The following is a 9,703-nucleotide window of genomic DNA, read 5'->3' as shown; positions in this document are numbered from 1 at the left end:
ATAGAGTAGAATGGGCTTATCTGCAAGGAATAATGCAACAACTTGGGTTTCAAGATGAATGGATCTCACTTGTCATGTGGTGTGTGACCACCGTAAGGTTTCAGGTAAAGGTTAACGGTGAGCTTTTACCGGCCTTTTCACCCTCAAGGGGGTTTCGTCAGGGAGACCCAATCCCCCCCTATTTGTTCCTCCTCTGTGGGGAGGGACTTTTGTGCATGCTACAAAATTATGATGGATGATGGATTGATAGGGGCATCAGAGTGAGCTATTCTGCCCCATGGATCTCACATCTTTTATTTGCAGATGATTGCTTGATCTTCATGAAAACTGATGCTCGGAGTGCCGCTAGACTCAATGAAATTTTGGAACAGTACAGCTTGGGCTCCGGGCAAAGTGCAAACAAGATGAAGAGGTATGTCTATTTTAGCCCTAACAGTGGCACTTCAGTTAAGAGGGGTGTCAAGGATGCACTCCAAATACAGCGGGAAGCCATGTCAGAGAAGTACCTTGGCCTGCCAACGACTGCGGGAAAGATAATTGAGCTACAATTTGAGCATATCGATGAACAGTCAAGGGCAAAGGTGCAAGGATGGTGTGAGAGGAAGATGTCATGTGCAGAAAGAGAAGTTCTTTTGAAGTCTGTAGTTCAAGCTCTACCGGCCTACTCTATGAGTTTCTTTTGAACTCACAAAAGGTTTGTGCAAGAAACTAACGACAAATATGTCAAAATATTGGTGGGCTGGGTCACTAGACATAAAAGGAATGCACTGGCAATCGTAGGATAAGATGTGCATTGCAAAATCAAAGGGAGGACTCGGATTCCGGGATCTTGAGACCTTCAATGATGCGATGTTAGCCAAACAAGCATGGAGACTCCTTGAAAATCCAGATAGCTTGTGTGCTCATGTTCTAAAGGGTAGATATTACCCCAATGAAAATTTCCTCATCGATGGGTGTCCTGCAAGTGCATCAAAAACCTGGAAGGCAATCATCAAAGGGAGGGAGATGCTAAAACGGGGGCTCATTAGACGAGTGGGGGTGGAATAACTACTGAAGTTTGGCATGATCAGTGGATAGAAGGAACCAAGGCCATGAAACCAATGGGGTCACTGAAGCCAAACTCCATTCAGCTAGTTTCAAACTTGATTGATCCGGTGACAAATCAGTGGGACGCGGACACCATTCGGAGTGTGTTTTACCCACCGGATGCGGATGCAATTCTGTGCATGCCGAGACCACGTAGAGTGGGAGCGAACATATGGGGCATGGGCTTGGGAGAAGTCTAGCCTCTTCACTATCAAATCCGCATATCGACAAACAATGAACCTCAAGCTACATACTACTGAGGCAGTGGGATCCTCTAATGGAGATGAAGCAGTATGGCGGTCGCTATGGAAGCTGAATGTCCTTCCCAAGATCTGGGTGTTCTGGTGGCACGTGCTAAAGGAATTCTTACCGTGCTATGGGGAGCTTTGATGCCATCATATCAAGCAGCTACCACACTGCCCAATGTGTGGGAACGACAATGAAACTTTGTTTCATACCCGGATGGTCTGTGATCATGCTCGGGGCTTCTGGGAAGCAGCTGAGCGATTCTTTGGTATTACAATACCGCATCTCAACCCGCTGACATGGTCACTTGACCTTTTAGAACATCGGATTTTCCGTAAGGATGAGGCGGCTATAATGATCACGGTAATGTGGGCTGTCTGGCACTCAAGGAACAGCTACACACATGGTGAAAGAGAATACCAACCACGACAATCCATGATTACCATTGAAGAGATTGTCCGAGCCTTGGAGATACCAAGGAAGGATGAAGTTCCGGTTGTGGTTAGCCCGAGATGGCAACCTCCAGAAGAAGGGTGGATTAAATTCAACACGGATGGAGCAATGAATTTTGAGCGAGGCAGAGGTGGAGCAGGTTTTATCACACGTGATCATCATGGCTCGTTTGTGAGAGCGGGTTGCACACGGTATGAGGGTATCACCGACCCTCTGTCCATTGAACTCCTCGCCTGTAGAGACGCGCTATCTTTGGCGCTTGGGATGGGACTCCAGCAGGTGGTGATCGAGACAGACTGTCAGGAGATACAACGTCTTTGGGAGATACCACAGAAGTCTGCCGGATTCCACCTTGTAAAAGAGATGAAGTACATGAGTGTTCTGTTCCAGGGATTTAAGCTACGGTTTTCCAGTCGCCATACAAACTTGGTGGCTCACCGCTTAGCTAGGCTAGCTGTAAATCATTCTATTACTCAACAATTGTATGAGACAATCCCTGGCTGGCTGACTGGTTTCCTACAGTCAGACATGCTAGCGCCTGATGAATAAAGTGCCGATGGGCGTTTAGCTTCAAAAAATTTTTGTTATGGTTCGTTTACGTCTATATACCTACTAATAAAAACACTCTTGCTAAGTCTCAGTCGATACTATATGGGCAATGCTACGCGTCCGTCGGGTGATAAACCGATAAGATCAGCCGCCTCGGCAACCGTCGGATGCCGCCCGAAATAGCCGTCCGATCTACCATCCCAGCCAACTGGGCGCCTTCACAACAGCTAGCTTGTTGCGCTCATGGCTTTGCAACAAGGACCTTATTGCGCAGGTCCACTTAGACGACACTACTGCCACGCCATGGTTTGTTTGCCTCGGCCATGGAGCGTCGCGGCTGCCGGAGTCATCGTGCCTCCTCCGACCTAGCACCCCGGGCATCTGCCGCTATTCCAGGACGACAACTATGAAGTCTCACGCCGGACACTCCTCTGGCGATTTCTGCAACGAAGCTATGTTTCTGAAACATGCGTCGTGTTGCAATGCTTGCCCTCATACACCCTGACGCGGGGCACTCATGCAACGCTTTCTGCAACCGGGGCTACGTTTATGAAACAATACCCTTGTTGCATAAGAGAAAATATTCATCGTCAAACCATTTTCCTTGTTTTTGAAATAAGATCTCTGTTGCAGAAACTTTCTGAAACTAGACCCTGTTACCGAAAGAAAAACTTCACTGCCAATCACTTTTTTTCTTTCTAAAACAACATCTCTATTGCAGAAAACTTCTGAAACAAGATGCTTATTGCAATAAGTAAATAAAACATAGATGCACGAGACTTGTCGCCGGTGCGAGCGCTCGATCAAAATTAATCCGACGGCTACGCAGGCGGCGGATGTTGTGTGTGCATCACCGGCTGAAGATTAGCGTTCTCCATACTATATCCATAAGATTTTACGTTGACACCCGTGTAAAATTTTCTTTTCAGTTTTTTCTTTTTCTCTTTAGCATGTTATGTCAGTTGACTGAGACCTAGTCACACCCTAATAAAAAAGAGGTAATATTCTTTTTTTGGTCAAGAGAGAGGATCAGACGGTGTCTCTAGAACCTCCTCGACCTGCTCACAACCTGTATTCGTGCGCCCATTGACAGGAAGGGCAGCACCTAGGCAGAACTAGCCTACGCTGCATCGAAATAGAGCCACTGGCCATCAACATCAGGGACGATGACCGGAGAAAAGATCCCTTCAAAGGCGAGACGGCGCCGCGGGGTAGCTGGAAGGGCCGCAGGGAGATGGACGACGCTGGGGTGGCCCACTCCGGGAGGGGTTGGTTGGGTATCGAGCTTGGGGGAGGAGGGCGCTCAGACTAGCCACAATGGAGAGTAACATACACTAGTAACATACACATATCCCTAAACTATGTTACTATTTTAATAGTGGGTAGTAACATAAGTGTGGTAACATGCAAAATTTCATTTATTAGGTTATAGACTCATGTTGCATTGGGAGATGTGATGTTACAGTAACTAGCTAAGTTACCAGTACTCCCTCCGGTCCTTTTTACTCTGCATATTAGGTTTGTCCGAAGTCAATCTCATCCAACTTTGACCAAGTTTATATAAAAAATTATAGACATTCACATAACAACACCAATATCATTAGATTCATCTTGGAATATATTTTTATATTATATTTATTAGATATTATAGATGCTAATAATTTCTAATATAAATTTGGTCAAACTTAGCAAATTTTGATTTTTGGCAAATCCAATGTGCAGAGTAAAAAGGACCGGAGGGAGTACTACATTTCTCCTCATTAACTCATTGCCAGTAAAAAGGTATGATTTGCAACGTCCCCCTCCCTCTCCTCTTATAGCTACCTCTCCCTCTTCTCCGCTCTCGGCCAGCGAGGTGGTACTAAACGAAAAGCATTTGTTACATTATACTCCCTCACATAACAACACCAAAGGGTAAAAGCATTTGTTACATTATACTCCCTCCGTCCTAAAATTCTTGTCTTAAATTTGTCCAAATACAGATGTATCAAGTCACGTTTTAGTATTAGGTACATCCATATCTAGACAAATCTACGACAAGAATTTTGGGATTGGAGGGAGTAGTACCTAGGAATGAGTTTCATGTTTGTGTCACCTCATACTGGTGGCAGATCCTCAACGGCGTGTCTTCCGAAACTGGCCTCTCATCAGACCAGAGCTCCATCTTCAGATCACTAGTTCCCCAATGCACCAAACATTTGCTAACCTGACGGTGATCGAAACGGTTTACCATGCTCAGTCCTGAACACTTATCCACCAGCGTCCACTCCCCTGATCAATGAGTTTGCCAGAAGACCGGAGAGTGGATTAAAGAATCAGCATAAACATTACGAGTGTCCAGGATGGCAAGGCCAAAGATGTTGGTCAGGCAACAAGAAACTTGAAACATTGTGCAGTGACAGATATTTACCGTTCGGTCGGAGGCCTCCCTCGAGTGTCACTTCTCCGGAATCTAAAGAGATCTCTTGCGTTGAACCATTGATGGCCGTGAAAGCAACAACGGCCGCAGTAGGGTGTAGAAGCGTAAAAGTGGGACGGACTCGCAAACAGACCAACCTTCAGAGGAGAAAACATATACATCGATGAGTCATAATTAGGGCTGGCAGAAGAAGTTTTACTATCGGACAAAGCATGTTGACATTAGCCCGGACTAGAGATGTTACTGTGTTATTTTAATGAAACTGTTCAGGTTCAAAAGTTTTTTTTCTGAAATATTGTCAGGTTTAAAAGTGGAAGATAGAGGATGTGGTGAATCAGGGTTCGAAACCCAGGCCGGCTAGGAGGCACAGCTGCGCTCCAACCACTGGGCTAAGTGTTCACCCAACCATGCTTGCCTCTTATGTGATCAAGACGATGAGACAATCTCATATCTTTTGACAAGCTGCCATTTTGCTATGAAGGTTTGGTTCAGGTTACATTCCCAGGTGGATGCGCAGGATATCACTCTGTCCCCTGACAAGAATCTGAATTACTAGCACTCACCTTGAGAATCCACCAGAGCCAGGCCCAACACTTCTTGCTTGAATGCTAGAGTCAATCTGGAAAATCTTGGGATTGCCTTTCAGAATAGATATGTGGCGTTGAAGAACCAGTCCACCCCCAATATCTCCTTCCAGACAAATAGATTCCTCCACGCATGATTGCTCCAGATGCCCCCTGCAAATTTCTATCAACAGTTACTGTATAGCTAAAACTAGAACTCCACACAAACTAATCACTTGACAGGCCAAAGCATATCAATATAAAAAATGAAATATAGAAATCGGTATACGATGATGATTTATTTTACCTAATGATCTTGTACTCTTCTGTGCAGCCAGCAGACCTATATTCAGTCCCACTGTACTCCTCATAACCATGAATTTCAATTCTGCTATGCAGCCACTGGGAATCTAGAGAGAGCCAGAGACCAAGTACATGTGATACTTAAGCTAATAAGAAAATATTTTTCGGACATATTTACAATCAATGAAGCATATACACGGACTCCATCCACATTACTCAAATTATAAAGTATCTAAGAAACTTCAAAAACCAATAAAAACTGCCTCAAATTCTCTATTTAAAATCAATGAACTTCAAAACCAATGGACTTCCTATTTTGTGATGCCTTAAAATTCTCTATTTAGCAAACAACATAGCCTACTACTATTGACACACAGACATCACAAAATAATACTCCCTCCGTTCCTAAATATTTGTCTTTCTAGAGATTTCAACAAGTGACTACATACGGAGCAAAATGAGTGAATCTACACTCTAAAATATGTCTATATACATCCGTATGTGGTCACTTGTTGAAATCTCTAGAAAGACAAATATTTAGGAACGGAGGGAGTAGAAGTCTATTGATCATATAGCACCAAAGAAGCATACCAGAAGGAAGATGAGTCATCGAAATAATACGGCCGCCAATCCATGGTACAATCTTAAGAAACCAGTCCCCACTCTTCAAAACAATAGGTGTTTCTGAGAGCTCAGCGCCTTCCTGTCCTGATGACTCGTCCATATCAGGTATAGGACGAATTGTCTCTGTACAACCATTCCAAGATACCAAAGCAGGCCAAGTTCAGTCAAATTGAACTATAGTTATAGTAAGCACTTCAAATATAAACTACTATAGTCATAGATACATACTTAAGCGTTCCTTGAGATCAAGTTCAGTTGTTGCAACCAAGCTGGACACTTCAAACTCAGAAGGCATCGTACAATGCACATCTTCACCATCCACACCACGTGAACTTATCTGAGTTCACAGAAATAATAAATTAAGTCCTTACTGCAGAAAAATAATGTGATAAAAACAAAATGCAACAAATATACATACCATAGCACCTCCACCAAGCAATATACTTATGTTTAAGTTACGGTTTGGTCTCTTCCAGGATCCTTCGGTTTTCAGAACTTTCACAGAAACCACTGATGAGTGGACTTCGGCAGATAGTCTCCCTGTGTGAACCCGTATCCATCCCCGGCATCCTCGAACAAGACTCCTTCTGCTTTACCTGTAAAAAAAGTCATACATGGTGAAGAACAGAAAGTATGCACACCATATGACAATGCTTAAATCAGTATCTTCAACACAGAAAACTGGCTAAAAATGCAGTGCAGAATTCTGTTATTCTATTTGTTTGAGCACATGGGAGTACTTGCTAAATCACACATTACTAATAGTAACATGGTCAGATCTTCACAAAGGTATAAGAGATGTATAATTATGAATGTCATTAAACATAAACACCTCACGATAGACCACAGATCACAAACCCAAGTTACCTCAGGCAAAGTTACAGAAACGTACCATTTTCATCCAGTGCAACAAGTAGTGATAAATTGTCCTCTAAACTTGCTTCACCAACATGCTGAATAGGAAGGCCTACAGGAAGTATTGCTCCACCTCTTAAATACAGCATCGGCAGATCCTATATTATCAGTCATAAAGAAATAAAAATTAGTTCCAGAATAGCTTTCTAGGAAGCACAATAAAAGTCTACCAACCAACTTACGGGGTGTGAATCTCCAAAATCAAAAGGTAACCAGATGCCATTTGGCAACTTATGTGCACATTCATGAGCTCCTTTATCAGGTAAAGTGCTGCCAAAGGACCGGAAGTTTTGATGTCACATAGAAGAATAGAAAAATATACAGATGACACATCATTATGGCCACTGGTTTCTCTATTTTTAAAGGGATGACAGAAAATTTACATTTTTTAGTGAAGGGTGAAGAACATATTGGCATTACACACAAAATTCTACCGACACACAATAACATGCAAGCTCATGCATACAAGCAAATCTTGGTTTCCAGGATAACAAAGCAAAGAGGTACGTTGTGACCTCATTGATGTGATACCATTACCTTGCACAAACTAAAAGTGGCCCCAGGAGAAACGAAGTCTCAATTTTTCCTCAGTTCCGTATCTTGTGGATCTACAACAAAGTAATGAATAAGATTTTGTATTACATAACAAAACTCATCCAACTATCTACTATCTGCCACACCAGTGAGGAAGAACATAAATACTTTTTCCGTGTCTAGTCCTGAATCATAACATTCAATGACTGCCATTTTCTGGGAGCCTGTTTCGATGGGAATTTCACAGGTTTCATATAGGAACAACACCATTTCCTGCAAACTTTATGTGAAATTACTGTGTTCCAACTTCCAAACATGCCCGTGTCAAAGTAGTGCAACCACCAATCTTCATTTTATAGACGTACACCTAGAAAATACAAGAGAATGCGGACATGTTTTCCTACATCCCATTTATTGCTAAAATCTACAAACATATTAGCCAACTTAGACCATGGGTCTCTCCCACTTCAATATATTTTAGTGAATAGTAAGACGGCCATTATTACCAGCAAAGAAAAGTGGCGCAGCAACTGGAGTACCCTTCTTATGTGAAACATAAAACAGAGTGTAGATGTGTAGCAGTAGCCGATACCGCCTCAGTAACGCGAGACGACAAACTTCCTCACACTGAAATATGCATTAACTGTCAGAAATAGCTAGTAGTATCTCTATTAAAAATTAACGACGCTAAAAAGCATCGGAGGACCTTCATAAAAAAAAAGGGCAGCCCGGTGCATGTAGCTACCGCTTGCGCAGGGTCGGGGAAGGGTCCGACCACTTTGGGTCTATAGTACGCAGCCTTTCCCTACATTTCTGTAAGAGGCTGTTTCCAGGACTTGAACCCGTGACCTCATGGTCACAAGGCAGCAGCTTTACCACTGCGCCAAGGCTCCCCTTCATCGGAGGACCTTCATATATGAATAAATTAGAATCCGTAAAACGTCGGCACAATATATTACTAAATGAAAAGGATTCTTCGTAATATGTTATATGCACAGTACTCCCTCCGTAAATAAATATAAGAATGTTTAGATCACTAAAGTAGTGATGTAAACGCTCTTGTATTTCTTTACAGAGGGAGTAGTATACAAGTTTAGGAAGGGAAAAAAGAGTTGTCCTCAGAGTGCATAAACCATAAATCATTTGTCTGGCTAAATGACTTACATAATAAAATGGAGGAAATGTTGTATGAAATGTATGTTAATCTCATGAACAAGGAAGCTCTCCTGTAGATTTGACTCATATACTAAGGAAAAAATAATGGACATATGCACCTTATGTACCAAAATGTAAAGTATAAGAAACAAGCAAAGACACTGAACCTTCTAGGCGTGCAACAAGGTTTTGTTTGTGTGCATACACATTGTAGCTGAGGGACATGAAACACACAAACAATACCTCTTCACCAAAGGACCATGGCTCATGATCAACGGTTCCAGCTTCAGAATGGCCACGTGAGAAAGGAAACAACGCACCCACTCCCATCCATCTTCCAAAAAGTCTTGGAGTAGCATTTCCAGCAAAACCACCAATATCAGGACCCGACAGCGGCTGACCGCTCAAACCCTGATTGGATATAACCACATTATTGATTCCTAGAAGTGTATGATTATCATACCCAGTAATGGACAATTTGATGGTTTTAATTTTTTGATGTCAACATATTGAAATGATTTGCTTGAAGTAATCAGAAACAAGAAACAAGCTTGTAAAGTTGCAATGAAAGTAAAATTAAAAGAACAACGGAAATTTGTAACTAATACAGGAGACAATGCGATTGAGAACGTTGCTTTAAGATCACAAGACTGTGGTCACGGTACAATCAAATCACAGGATTAATGGTGTGTTCATCTGTCCACTCAAACAATTGAATACACTTCTGTTTTAAGATGAATTGGGTAAAAAATGATACTTCCTCCGATCCAAATTAATTGTCGCTGATTTAGTGTAAATCAATGAAAATTAATATGGATCGGAGGGAGTAAATGATTTGGTGCTTGATACGTTTCAG

General features: G+C 42.4%; 1 pseudogene; it reads right to left on the bottom strand.

Annotated features, from left to right (window-relative positions):
- Nucleotides 1–4,093: 4,093 nt before the first annotated feature.
- The window catches only part of LOC123159574 (alpha-glucosidase 2-like), a 15,149-nt pseudogene continuing 9,539 nt past the window's right edge, over nt 4,094–9,703 (bottom strand).

The sequence above is a fragment of the Triticum aestivum genome, chromosome 7B (genome assembly GCF_018294505.1).
Source record: "Triticum aestivum cultivar Chinese Spring chromosome 7B, IWGSC CS RefSeq v2.1, whole genome shotgun sequence".
Classification (NCBI taxonomy): Eukaryota; Viridiplantae; Streptophyta; class Magnoliopsida; order Poales; family Poaceae; genus Triticum; species Triticum aestivum.
This window is presented reverse-complemented; position numbering and strand designations above follow the sequence as displayed.